The following is a 13,404-nucleotide window of genomic DNA, read 5'->3' as shown; positions in this document are numbered from 1 at the left end:
TCAGCCCCCTTATCCCTTTTAATTAGACTATATGAATATTAATATTAATGGATAAGCTATAAGATTCTCCATAGTTTCATATATTCATTTTACCCATTGCCACCTCCAATTAGAGTAGGCCCATAAATAGATTTCTATGAAAAATACGATATTTCCTCCTACGATTTAAAAAATAAAAACATTGCACCCACACCAATTCACATTCCTCATATTTTCCAATAAGTCAAATATCTCATTTATCTTTTACCAATTAATTAATTTCCTTTTCTTTTCTCATACCAACTTCTTGAATAATCTCTATAAAATTAAATTAATCAGTCTATTCAAAAAATAAACTATAACCTTTATACCTAATTCATTATCATCGACAAATAACGCCGCCATCGACTACAAAACTCCAAGTTTCAGCATCATTTTTGAACTTATATCTCTTCAACAGGTAATTTATTAAAAATTCCAATTTCAAAGTTTTATAGTGCTATCTATATTTCACTAATAATTACATGTTAGTAAATATTATTGGTGTGACGTATTGACGTTATATTGATAATATTAAGATGTTCTCTTTAGAATATATATTTATTATTAAGTTAGCTTTGGTTTTGATTGAAAATAAATATGTTTGTTATTAATTATTAATAATGTAGTTAGTGTTTGCATCTTCTAAATTGTTCATATAAATTATGTTAATTATTAATTAAGACATAATAATATCGACGAGTCGGTTAATATTGAACTTGAAAAGAAAATAATTTTAAAATTTTAAAATAAATAAATTTTTTTTTAATTCGTAATACATGTAAACGACTTATGATATTAAGCTATACTAGCCATAAACGTGGTTTAGATATAAATTATATTTCATATTATATTATGTTATAAGCCCCCCTCATTCTGAAATCCTGGCTCCGCCCTTGTCTCTATGTGAGTCGTTACAACCATACTAATGTGACTAAAGCGCTTGTCTTGACGTTCTTCAGTCGTCGGTTTCTAAAGATAATTGTCACCCTAGACTGGCCTGTCTAGCTGTAGCGAGCAGCTCAGGTGTAGGGGTGTCAACCCCGTATAGATCTATACACAATATCCCGCTCTCCCTCCAGGAGACTCTGTTTATAACCACAAGACTTACGATGTACACTAGGTAGGTACGAGTGAATGAGTGTTTCACAAGAGCCTTAACGGAAATTTACGCGAATATTGCATTCCATTATTTAATGTTATAAATAATGTTACTAGTGTATATTTTCGACTACAAAATTATAACACGCAATAATTCCTGTCGGAATTTATAGTTTTATACAGTTTACTAGGAGTGTTTAAAAATAGCCTATTTTACTTTTGTTGTAAAAAATAACCCATTTTTATTATTGTTGTAAAAAATAGCTCATTTTTACCATAATTGTCAAAAATAGCCCATTTTTACTACTGTTGTCAAAAATAGCCCATTTTTACCATAATTGTCAAAAATAGCCAATTTTTACCATAATTGTCAAAACTAGCCTATTTTTACCATTATGGTCTAAAATAGCCCATTTTGAGTGAAATTTTCATATTTTTCTATTTTTCAAGTTTTCATGACAAAAATTTGCTTTAACATTTTCTTGGACATATTTTTGTGATCTTTAACACAAATCAAGAAAATCATTTCTTTTCTCTTAGTAACTTGTTTCCATTTTTGACAAACACCAAGATAAGTGAAAACATATCAAGATAACTAAGCTCCAACAACTTGAGACTTAGCAAAATCTCGAGTTCTCGGAGTGTAAGCATGAAATATCAACATTTCATCACACATAAACATACATACATACAAATACATGCAAATATACAAAGATCTTCACAAGACTAGACTTGTATCCTCCCCCAAAAGAAAGAAAACTCGAAAATAAGGGGTATGAAGCTCACCTTGGGGGATTTTTCGAGTTGTAGAGGAGAATGAAGAAGGTTTTCGGACCTAGCTTTCTTCCTTGAGAAGATTTTCGAGTGAAAGGTGGTTCTAGGAAGCATTGACACGAAAATGGAGTTGTTTGAGGAATAATCTTAGTATAATTTGTAAATAAAACATCTTAAGTTTGATAGGAACTTACCAAGTGTATAATGCTTGAAGAAAACTTCTTGAAACACACTACACACTCACGAATTTTCTTGGAGAAAAGAGGGAGAGAACACTTGAAGATTAGAGAGGAAAATGAGTGGAAAATGAAGATGGAAATGAATTGTAGAGTGAGAGAGGGAGGGGTCGGCCGATGAAGGCGAGAGAGAAGGGAGGGTGAAGGGGTTTGACTTCTAAAAGGTTATTAGATGTGCATTGTTGTATGGGGGTTTAAGGCTTAGAAGTATGTTGGTTAAAGGTGTGTTGGCAAGCCTAGATAAATCCCCATTTTTTTTATATATAGATTGGGCCAACCGACCCAAGAGAGGTCCTCGGCCCAAGTGGTGGCCTAAGAAGTGTAGCCCGATTTTTGGTTTGGCCCAATAAGGGTTTTCGGCCCATTAAAGCTTAATAAATGGTTTTTGGTTCAAAGGCCCCAAAAATATTAATTTTCGACCCATTAAGGCCCATGTGTGTGTTTTCGGCCCAAAATAATATTTAATAAAAGTTTTGGCCCATTAGGGCCTAAAGGAGAGTTTCCGGCCCAAATAGAAGGCCCATTAACGAATTGTGGCCCGTTAATGCGAAAATTAAGGTTTTCGGCCCAATAGGGCCCAAAGGATGATTTTTGGCCCAAAATAGAATTTAACTGAGGTTTTCGGCCCATTAGAGCCCAAAAGAGAGTTTTCGGCCCAAAAAAGGACCAATTGAGAGGTTATCGGCCCATTAGGGCCCAATAAGAGAGTCTTGGCCCAAATTGGGGCTTAGGCTAAGGCCCAAAATGAAATTTTTTGGCTTATTAGTTTTGGGTTTACGCCAAGTGGTTTCGCCTTGAATCATAATTTTTGGATGAACAACTTAAATAACATTTAAGTTTGATTTATACTAAACGTATGGTTATAGGGTTACACGAAGAAGTTATCTTGTACAATGATATAAATTCTAACCCTAATTTGCTAGTTGTGACAAATATACTTTGAGATATGTGTCATCTTGTGACAATCCAAAATTTTTATTTTTATTCTGTAAAAGTCAACCTCCTCATTTATATCTATATTATTTAAATAGATTTAAACCCCAACTTGTTTTAAAACTTTAAAATTTAAGAGTTGTTGAATTAGAAGTAAAATATAAAGAACTTTTTTCTAAACCGAGAAACTTCTCATGGGGACTGCAAACGAAGCTCGGACCGGAAACACACTCCGAGCCGTAAACATGCCTCGCAGCCGTGAACCAACCTCGGACCGTGAACCTCCGGTTTGCAGCCGTGATCTCGCCTTCAGCCGTGAACTCCTTCGGGTCCCACACTCTTCCTTATATATATAGATTTGACCAGAATTTTCTTCACTTCTCCTCTTCTGGCCGTAAATACTCAATTCTCTCTCAAGTATCATCAACCAAAAACCTCCCCTCTCCTCAAGAACATGCGAAATCTTCCTAGAAACTTGTAAGAATCATACTTTGATCTTGAAATCAGCTTCCAAACACTTCCAATCTTCACACTTTGGGCCGTGAACTCAAGAACACTTGGTGTTCTTGGGCCGTGAACACCTCCAGGTGGCCGTGAACACACCCAGCTGGCCGTGAACCTTTCTTGCAGCCTTCAAACTTGCTCCTAACACCTTTATTGTAAGTTATACTTACAGATTATATCGAATTCCTATCATTCTTATGATAATAGTCATTAATAGAATACATATATGTTGCATAAACTACTATTTAGGCCTTGTTTTTGTCCCGAGATCTAGCTAGTGGAAAACATCCTAAACCGAACCTTCAATCGAATCACCCACAAAAAGGTGAGTTCATAGCCCCATATTTTCTAAGCTTTTTAATGTTTTAAGGGGGGGGGGGGGGGGAATACAAGTAAAACATAAGATTGCTTGTGTTTAAAAACATAATCTACTTATTATGTTTTCTTACTGTTTAAATGTATTTGAACTTGAAACTTGTTAAAGTCATAGAAATCAACTTATAAACTATAATAGGTATGGTTTATGGATCATAGGAACTATTTTACAAAAATCCAGGTTAAAACATGGAAATGAACTTATAAACATGGTTTATGAAACGAAAGGAAATCTTTTTACAAAATTACTTGTTAATTATAAAAAGGTTTTTACATTTTATGTAAATAATTAATGCAGGATTGTGAACCACTCGATGTACCACTCAGGGTACCCGTTCGAATCTTAATTATAACCAGAGTCTTCATAAGGGAGAGCGCGAGTTGGTGTATAGATTTATACGTGACTAACTTTGTATTAGTATGGTTATAATGAATATTCACAATAGTATTAACTAATTATTTACATAAAGATATACTTTTCCCAAATTTTCCCAAGGAATACTAACTATATGATTTCTTAGTATATACAAAAGGGTTAGATAAAATTGAAGTCCGATAGACAGTGGAATGTGTGGCTTCCGCCTCATTTCCTGTTCCTTGTTTGGTTGTGGGCTTAGGGCAGATTCACCAATTCAACTGTCTATTCGATCTCGGTATTATACAACTTGTGTGTACTAAGTGATCATAGGAGGGTAGTATCGTCACATCGAGTTTTCAGGGTAATTACATGTTCAGATAAGGGTTACTGATAAACAAAACTGGGTATCATTAAGCTAAGTATGGTAATTATACATGTGCTTCTCAGTCTTTGAGTGTTTAAGACTACAAATCGGTTTATATAAAAGATAGGATTTTCTATGGTTTACATCGTTATTTTGGAAGATAAACTTATTTACAAAAGGTTTAATATTATATTATTAAACTAGTATTACATAAAAACCCTTTATGGTTAATTCTATAATTCCTTAGTTTATACATTCAAATTATATATAAATAATATCTGATAGGCAGTGGAATGTGTGACTTCCACCTCATTTCATGTTCCTTGTTTGGTTGTGGGCTTAGGGCATATTCACACATTAAACTATCTGTTCGATATTAGGTTATATATAGTTAGTATAAACTAAATGATTATAGAAGGAACTATTGTGGTTACCATTTTATCAGAGATTCGCTAATGTTAATTATGTATTTACTTGATGAATGCATTAGGATTATATATAATAAAGATCTGGTAGACAGTGGAATGTGTGACTTCCGCCTCATTTCCTGTTCCTTGTTCGGTTGTGGGCTTAGGGCATATTCACACATTCAACTGTCTAATCGAATTGTATTATATATAATAAGTATTCACCTAATGATTACAGAAGGATTAACTTCAGTCATTTTACTTATTAAGAAAATATAGGATTTTCTTAAGGGACGTTTTCAAATTAAAGGATCATTAAACTTAATGTTGAATGTACTTAGTGAATACGTCAGGGTTAGATACATGAGGATCCAACAGATAGTGGAATGTGTGGAATCCGCCTCATTTCCTGTTCATTGTTTGGTTGTGGGCTTGGGGCAGAACCACACAGTCGACTATCTGTTCGATTTAAATGTATATGACTTGTATTCACTAAGTACTCGTAGATGGAAAAATCATGAATTGTTTTAATTACCATTTAACAACAGAAAATATAGGATTTTCTGGAGGAACTGGCGATTTTTTCAAAAGGATAAAGGATATACTTTCTATAACAAAAATATTTATGAACTCACCAACTTTAATGTTGACACTTTTTTCAAACCACTTGTATTCTCAGGGTCGTTAGTAGATAGGTACTCTCTCCCAGGTGTTGCGAAGACGGAGCTTTACGTCTTATCTTTTGTTGTACTTTTTATTTATTCCAAGAAATGTTTTGAACATAATGTAAACATTATATTATCAATATGATGGTTGTTGTTACTTTGATTACTATGATGCATGTGTTGTGATACTTAACATGACGTCCTCCACCCCCAAACGTTTTCGACGTTCCGGTTTGGGGGTGTGACACATCTACAAAGTAACTGAATGGATGACATGAATACTTTTGTACATACATTTATCAATGCTAACTCTCTAGCAATAATGATCACACATGGTCTACCATATCCGTCGAGTATGACCTTACTATAATTCAAAGCCCAAATGAAATTAGATTCTTTTTCTTGACACATGAACCTGAAACTAATGGAAAATATTGTGTTTGTTGAAGTGACACACACAAATGAAATAAAAACAAGTTAACGCTTGTTTGTCATGTAGGTGGCATCCATCATCACAACCTGTGGTAATACACACCATATCTTCAATGATATTGGATGAACACAAAAATAGATCTTCTAACTCATTGGTTGTATGGTTGTACGATACTCATATACATAACATTTTCAATGTAAAGTTTCTAATACAACCTGAATTTGACTTCGTCCAGAAAGATCATCTGTTTGAACTTTCTTTTTTTGCATTGTAAACTGTTTGTATTGTAGATATGTTATTCTCACTTCGCTTCAACGTCGATAAAATATCACGTTCGGGGACATTGTTCATTCTTAATTCTGCAACCACTTTGGGTCAACTGCCTTACAAATGGATGACCCTCCATATACATTGCAATTTCATGATTATGTTGATCATTTTTAACCTTCAACCTCCAAACATTTTTTTGAAACAACAAACTAATCTACTCGTAACTATCATCACCTATGTCTCAAGCGAGACTTGAACCCATGACCTCTCAAATGAGAGAGTCACTCCTTACCGCTAGGCCAAAAACCCTTTGGTTCCAAACACTATCAGTCTTATAGTAACAAGCAAACAATTTGAATAGACAATTTGTTTTTATTGTCCTCGTATCTCTAGTGGATTTTTTCGTACATCTAAACACACCACTGTGATCACATATCAAAATACTTTTTGACACACAGCCACTTGGTTTCGTTTGTGTTCTTGTAATAATAACCACATACCCAAGAAATCGTGCCACACTTTTCACCAACTCCATTAAATTTTCATGACTGTTGATGTAACACCATGTTCCTAATCGTTTCCTAATTTGGGGTTGTAACCCGAAGATCAGTTATCACAAGGCCTAGGGCCTTTGGGAAAGGGAGATATAGGCCCCCTTTGGGTGTGGGAAGTGTAGATTGGATGACCCGAAAGTTCGACTTGTGTTTTGGAGCCCAATGGTATAACCGTAAAGTGGTAGTTCAGGTTTTTTTATGAATTTTGGATTTGATTTTGGGAAGTTTTAAGGTAAGGATGAGTTGATAGAAGTGTAGAGCTTCTTGTCACCTTTTCGTGGATATAAGGATCGTCGAAAACAGATTCATAACGAAAAAGTTATGGCCTCCGGAATTTTGGTGGTTCAAAGGCTAAGCCTTGTACGCAGGGCGTACAAGGGAGCACGCTAGGTGTACTAGGAAAAAGGATCGCGGGCGCCATATAGAGTACGTTGGGCGTACTGGGAGTATGTGGGGCGTACTCCAGCCAGATGAAAACCCTAATTTTTAGGGTCTTTGCCCTATTTAATCATGGAACGCTTGGTCTAAGTATCATTTATGTCTCAACATTTTAGGGTTTTGGACTGGAACTCGACGAGTTGGGGAGCTCCAACTCGTCGTGTAGGTATTCATTTGGACGCGCAGATTAAGCACCCAACTCGACAAGTTGGGGAGCCTCAACTCAACGAGTTGATGCTGGGGATGAAAACCCTAATTTTCCGGGCATTGTACCCTATTTAAAGGACTTAACCTCTAGGGTTGGCCTCCTTACCAGCTTCCTTGCCTAGAGAAAACCCTAGAATCGCCTCCCCCTCTTGTTCACTGAGTTTTGTGAGTGTTTGAGTGATTTTGAAGATCTTTGAAGGAGGTTTTGAAGAAGAGAGGTATCAAGCTTTGTCACAACTGAAAAAAAAATCTAGATTAATCAAGGTCTAAACTTCAAACATGTACCACTAAATTCACAATGTTACTCAATATAATAGTCTAGGTCAACCATTGTAACTCGTTTTAAAGTAATAAAGATATAATAAAGTAGTAGTGGTCGTGACAAGAATTATGGAGATATAAAGAACGCCGAAATCTGAGTTATAACGAAGAAGTTATGGCCTATCGAAGTTTCGCGACAGAACCGACACGACGCCGTGTGACGTAAAAAGTGAGTTTACAATAAAATGCTTTTTAGCCTTAGCGATCTGAATGAAAGTTGTATCATACGGTAAACCGAGAGCGTGCATAAAAAGAACATCCAAATTTGACTCCGTATGAGGAAGTTATGAATTTTCCAAGATTCGGCATAACAGTGTGCAGCCCAGAATTCGAATTATAAATCAAGCGATTATTGCCGAAACAACCTAAACGAGAATCGAAGATCTCGTCAATAGTAGTACAACGGTAAAAAGACAGACAAAAACGGACGTCGTATGAAGAAGTTATGAGTTTTTAACAGACTTTTCTTGTCCCGGCCTATTAAAAATATAACTTCAAAAATAAAGTCAAAATTAGCCGACGGAGTCTAAACGAAAGTTGTAGAGTATGGTTTACGCGTGGATATAAAGAACGTCGAAAATGGAGCTCGTATGCGAAAGTTGTGAAATTTTGAATTTAGAGGCACACATTTCGAAGCTTATCGAAAGGTACGCCCCGCGTAGAGGGTTACGCCCCGCGTTCGCATTGCATGGCCTCGGATTGACCACGTAGACCCAGCAGGTTTCGGACATCTATTCGCTCCTAATCGCCGCGTACGAAGGTAAGCCCTGCGTACCGAGGTTACACCCAACATAAAGCGAGGCCTCGGCCAGCTATAAAAAGGATGCAAGGCTGCCTAGATTATTTTTCAAATTTACTCCTTCTTTCACTCTCTACACTCTCTCAAGCCACTCTAACCCCCCCCCCCCCAAAGCTTACAGAACCTCCCTAGCACTAGAAGAAAGCCTCGGAGCACCCGAAGTCTCCGAGAAAAGAGTTTTTCGGTTTGAAACTCTGCCCGCGTAGAACCCGATTTTCAGCAGAAACTCGCGGTTTCGTCAAAAAGATATTATTTTAAGAAGCGAAGTGTTGTCCGAACCACCACCTTATCAAGTGAGTTCATACCCCTACGTTTTCACGATTTTTTTATTGTTTTAGGGGGGGGGGGAATACAAGTAAAACACAAGAAATCTTGTGTTTAAAAACATAAATCGCTTATTATGTTTTCTTATACTTTATAAATACTTTTTGTAAAAATATGTTAAGACGCAATGGTTTTCATTGTGAGACGCCTTCAAGTACTTATCTAAGTGCCAGCGAAAGTCCTGACTTATAACCAAAGTTTATTGTAGGGAGAGCGAGATATTTGTGTATAGATCTATGCAGGACTGACAGTCCCGCACCTAATCTGTTAGCTACAGTTAGGCCGACAGTCTTGGGGTGACAAATGTCGTTAACGTTTCCGACGCCTGAAGAACGTCATGTTCAGGCCATCTTAGGTCACAACATGGTTATAAGAACTCACATAGAGAAAACAACGACACATTTACGAAGTAATATATTTTCAAACAGTTTCAATTGAACATTAACTTTACATTTGGTTTACGGGGCAAACATACCTTCAAATAGTTTTACATAATAATAAAGCTACATTAAACAAATTCTCAGAATAACACGGGTTACATTTCTAGAAACATACATTTAAAGGTATTACATACTAAGACAACTACAATATACTATTTTCCTAGTACAGTGCAACTTACATTTCTAAAAGGACTATTATTGTTTACTCCATGATTAATTAGCGTATACGTTAGGGTTATATATAATAAAAATCCTATAGGCATTAGAATGTGTGTTTCCGCCTTAGATCCTGTTCCTTGTTTGGTTGTGGATTTAGGACAGAGTCACTCATTCGACTGTCTGTTCGATTTTGATTATATATAACTTGTATACTTTAAGTGATCATAGGAGGAAGCAGTATGGGTCACATCACTTACATAAATGAGAACTTCGAATAATAGATTATAAGCATAAGAAACTTATACATTTTGGTCTTAAGGTATTAAGACTACAATACATTTACAATAGAAAATATTGGATTTTCTGGATAAACACACTTACGTTTTCAAGGAACAAAAAACATACTTTTATATACGAAACGCTTATGAACTCACCAACTTAAATGTTGACACTTTTTAAAACCACTTGTATTCTCAGGAAATTAGTAGACAGGTACCCATACAGGTGTCACGAAGACGGAGCATAGTAGCGTCGCGTCTTAGCTTTTGTTATAATTTTGATGTCAAATAAACAACGTTTAAACACAATGTAAATTATATATTTTCAATATGATGGTTTTGTATCTTTGATTACTATTATTCAATTTTTATGATACCGTACATGACGTCATCCACCCCCAAACGTTTCCGCCGTTCTGGTTTGGGGGTGTGACAAGCTTGGAGGAGTGAACTTGGATCCAGAAACTCTACATCAAAGGCCGCATCTTGGAGGTATAAAGTCATGACCTTGACATGTAACTTGTTAGATCTCATCTTTTGTAGTTTAGGGCTTGGTTTTGGGACTTTGGCTTGGATTTCCAAAGAAAAGAGGTTTCCAGAGGTTGAGGGTGTAGATATGACCTCTATAAGACCTCTAGAAGATTAAAGTTGCAAACTTTAATCGCCTCCATGTCCCATTCATGCAATATGTCCACTATGAAGCCTAAAATGGACCTTGGAGAGTGTTTCAAGCATGCATGGACGTAAAGTTAGAAACTTTACGTGATTTGTCCACCTTTGGACATCAGATCTGTATTTTGGGACGATGAGATAAGAGTTTAAGGGCTTAATGAGTCAAGACCTTCCTTAAAGGAACTAGGGTTTGGGTTTAGAGTTTATTAGATGATCCTTGGGGGTAAAGTTGGAAACTTTACCCTTCTAGGCATCTCTGGATGGGGATATGAAGTTTGGAACCTTTAGATTCGAGAAAAAAAGGCTTAATGTATTAAGTGAGTTGACAGACTGAAGAACTCGACGAGTTCACAAGGGAACTCAGCGAGTTGGGTTGGAGTTATCTCGATTAGGTTGGAAAACAGAAGAACTCGATAAGTTGGATCGCAACATCGCGATTTTGGCTTTGGGATGGACTCGACGAGTTACATGGATAACTCGACGAGTTAGGTCAACTCAGAGCGTTGACTTTGACTTTGACTTTGACCTTGACTAGGGTTGAATTTTAAGGGGTTTGAAAGGTTGAGTTGTATCTAAGGGATTGTCTATGATTAGGGAGGTGGCAGGGTTGATACTCGGAATTTGGACCTACTCGGCTATAGTTTGCATTTGAGGTGAGTCTCCTCACCATACCAATGGATCGAAGGCACCAAGGTCGGCCCATTATGTGTTATGTGGAATGCTATTTGATTACGTGATATGTGATATGCTAGTTGTCTTTGTGATACTCGCATGGAAGACCCCGGGGGGTTCCCGTGGCAGTGGACTAAGACCATGCGGGGGTTCCTATGGCATTCGATGTAAGACCTTGGAGGGTTTCCATGGCATCCTAGTATGTTTGCATGTGTAGTTTATATGACATTTCTGTTGTTAGCTAAGACCATGTGGGGGTTCCTATGGCAGTTAGGGAAGACTATGTGGGGGTTCCCATGGCAGGTAGTTAAGACCATGTGTGGGTTCCCATGGCAGTGGGTTAAGACCACGTGGGGGTTCCAGTGGCACCCGGAGTAAGACCTTGGAGGGTTTCCATGGCATTCTTATATGTTTATATGCATGGCTTATGTAGCTTATATGGCTGATATGGTTTATGTAATTATGTAGATTGTGTGGGCTATGTTATGGGGAACTCACTAAGCATTAGCTTACATTTTGTTGGTTGTTTCAGGTACTTCAGGATCTAAGGGCAAGAGTCCGATATGATGATGCGACATGCACTCTCCAGCGTTTCATTTGGGACACTCTGATTTTATGAATAATTTATCTGATGTTATGGATTTTGAAAACAAATGTGTTTGGAATTTTATATCTTATGGAAATGTTTTGGTTATTTAAAATGAAATTTTTATTGGAGATTTGGGCTGTTACAAATCAACTTATAACACCTTTGGTCATTCTTTTAACCAGCCTCCATCCCGCTCAACCTTTAATCTTGAAACCCTAGCCCCACTGAGTGATATTTGAGTTCTTAGTGTGATTTTGAGGCTTTTTGGTGCACATTGAAGAAGGAAGAGCTTATTGAAGGAGTGTTTGTGACCTTGGAGCTTGTAGATCCAGAGTTGTCTTCACATGTGCAATGCGCGTAATCGGCCGAGCTCAAGTAAGTGTTTTCCCCAATATGTTAGCCATGCTATATTGATATTTGGAATGTGATAATCGGATGGATTTTTTCTATGTGTATGCTTTAAAAAATGTATAGGGTTAGGATCTTATAGCCTTAGAATAATTGCTTTGGCCTTATTTCCTGTTCCTTGTTTGGTTGTGGTCCTAGGGTAGAGTCTGTTATTCGACAATCTATTTGATCATGTTATGTGTATAATTTGCATGCATAAGGCAACCTGTTACGATTGATTTGGGTTCTGGTTTGATCGGGATGGAGCAAATCTTAGGATAACCTAGGATTTGAGTTATGCGGTAGTGTGTGAGATATGTTTTGTACTGGTACGAATTAGAGTTATCAGATAGAGCTTTGGGAAAGTTACGGGTAGGTGTGGAAGGTAGTATTGGACCCGTACTACTGAAAGCACAGGACCTGTACCTGAACTAATGTTAGATCTGGAAGCTCTAAGGAGAACCGGTGTGGAAGGATCCCCTTTTTGAATATCCTGATCATTCTGTCTTATGGTATTTCAGATCAGAATGGTGGTGACACGTCATGGAGCAGGGGGGTCAGGATCAGGATCAGGATCCGGATCTGGGTCGGGCTACGCTATAGAGCCCACTTACGAGAGGCTGCGCGAGCTTATCTGTAACAATTGGTAATTTTAGGTCGAAAAAATGTCGACCAAACCACCGCAATAAATTGTTATATTATGAACTAAGGAATAATATGATGGAATGGAAAAGTATATATATGACGCTAAAATTTATAATCACTTGCCAAATATCCCAACTTACTAAAAATCTTGTCTAACGATTAGAAAATTAACGAATATGGTAATATGACACGTGAAGTGAGGATTAATTTTAAGTGGGTTAAACAACACTAATGTGACGCTACTAACCACTTGCTTAATTAAATCACCTTCATTTGTTTAGAATGATTTATCTTCATTAACATACATGGTTCCATACATATAATATCAATCCTATATATAACTATTCTCCATAAAAGACTCGAGACAACTTTCCACAATTGAAGGAAATGATACAAATGATAGGAAAGGCAATTATGAGAATATTGAATTGTGCACAACCCTCTATTCATTCCACACGTTTCCATTTCCCTCTATAGTCAT

This window comes from Lactuca virosa, chromosome 2, assembly GCF_052849685.1.
Source record: "Lactuca virosa cultivar CGN04683 chromosome 2, Lactuca_virosa_CGN04683_v6, whole genome shotgun sequence".
NCBI classification, from domain to species: Eukaryota; Viridiplantae; Streptophyta; class Magnoliopsida; order Asterales; family Asteraceae; genus Lactuca; species Lactuca virosa.
Note: the sequence above shows the minus strand (reverse complement) of the source record.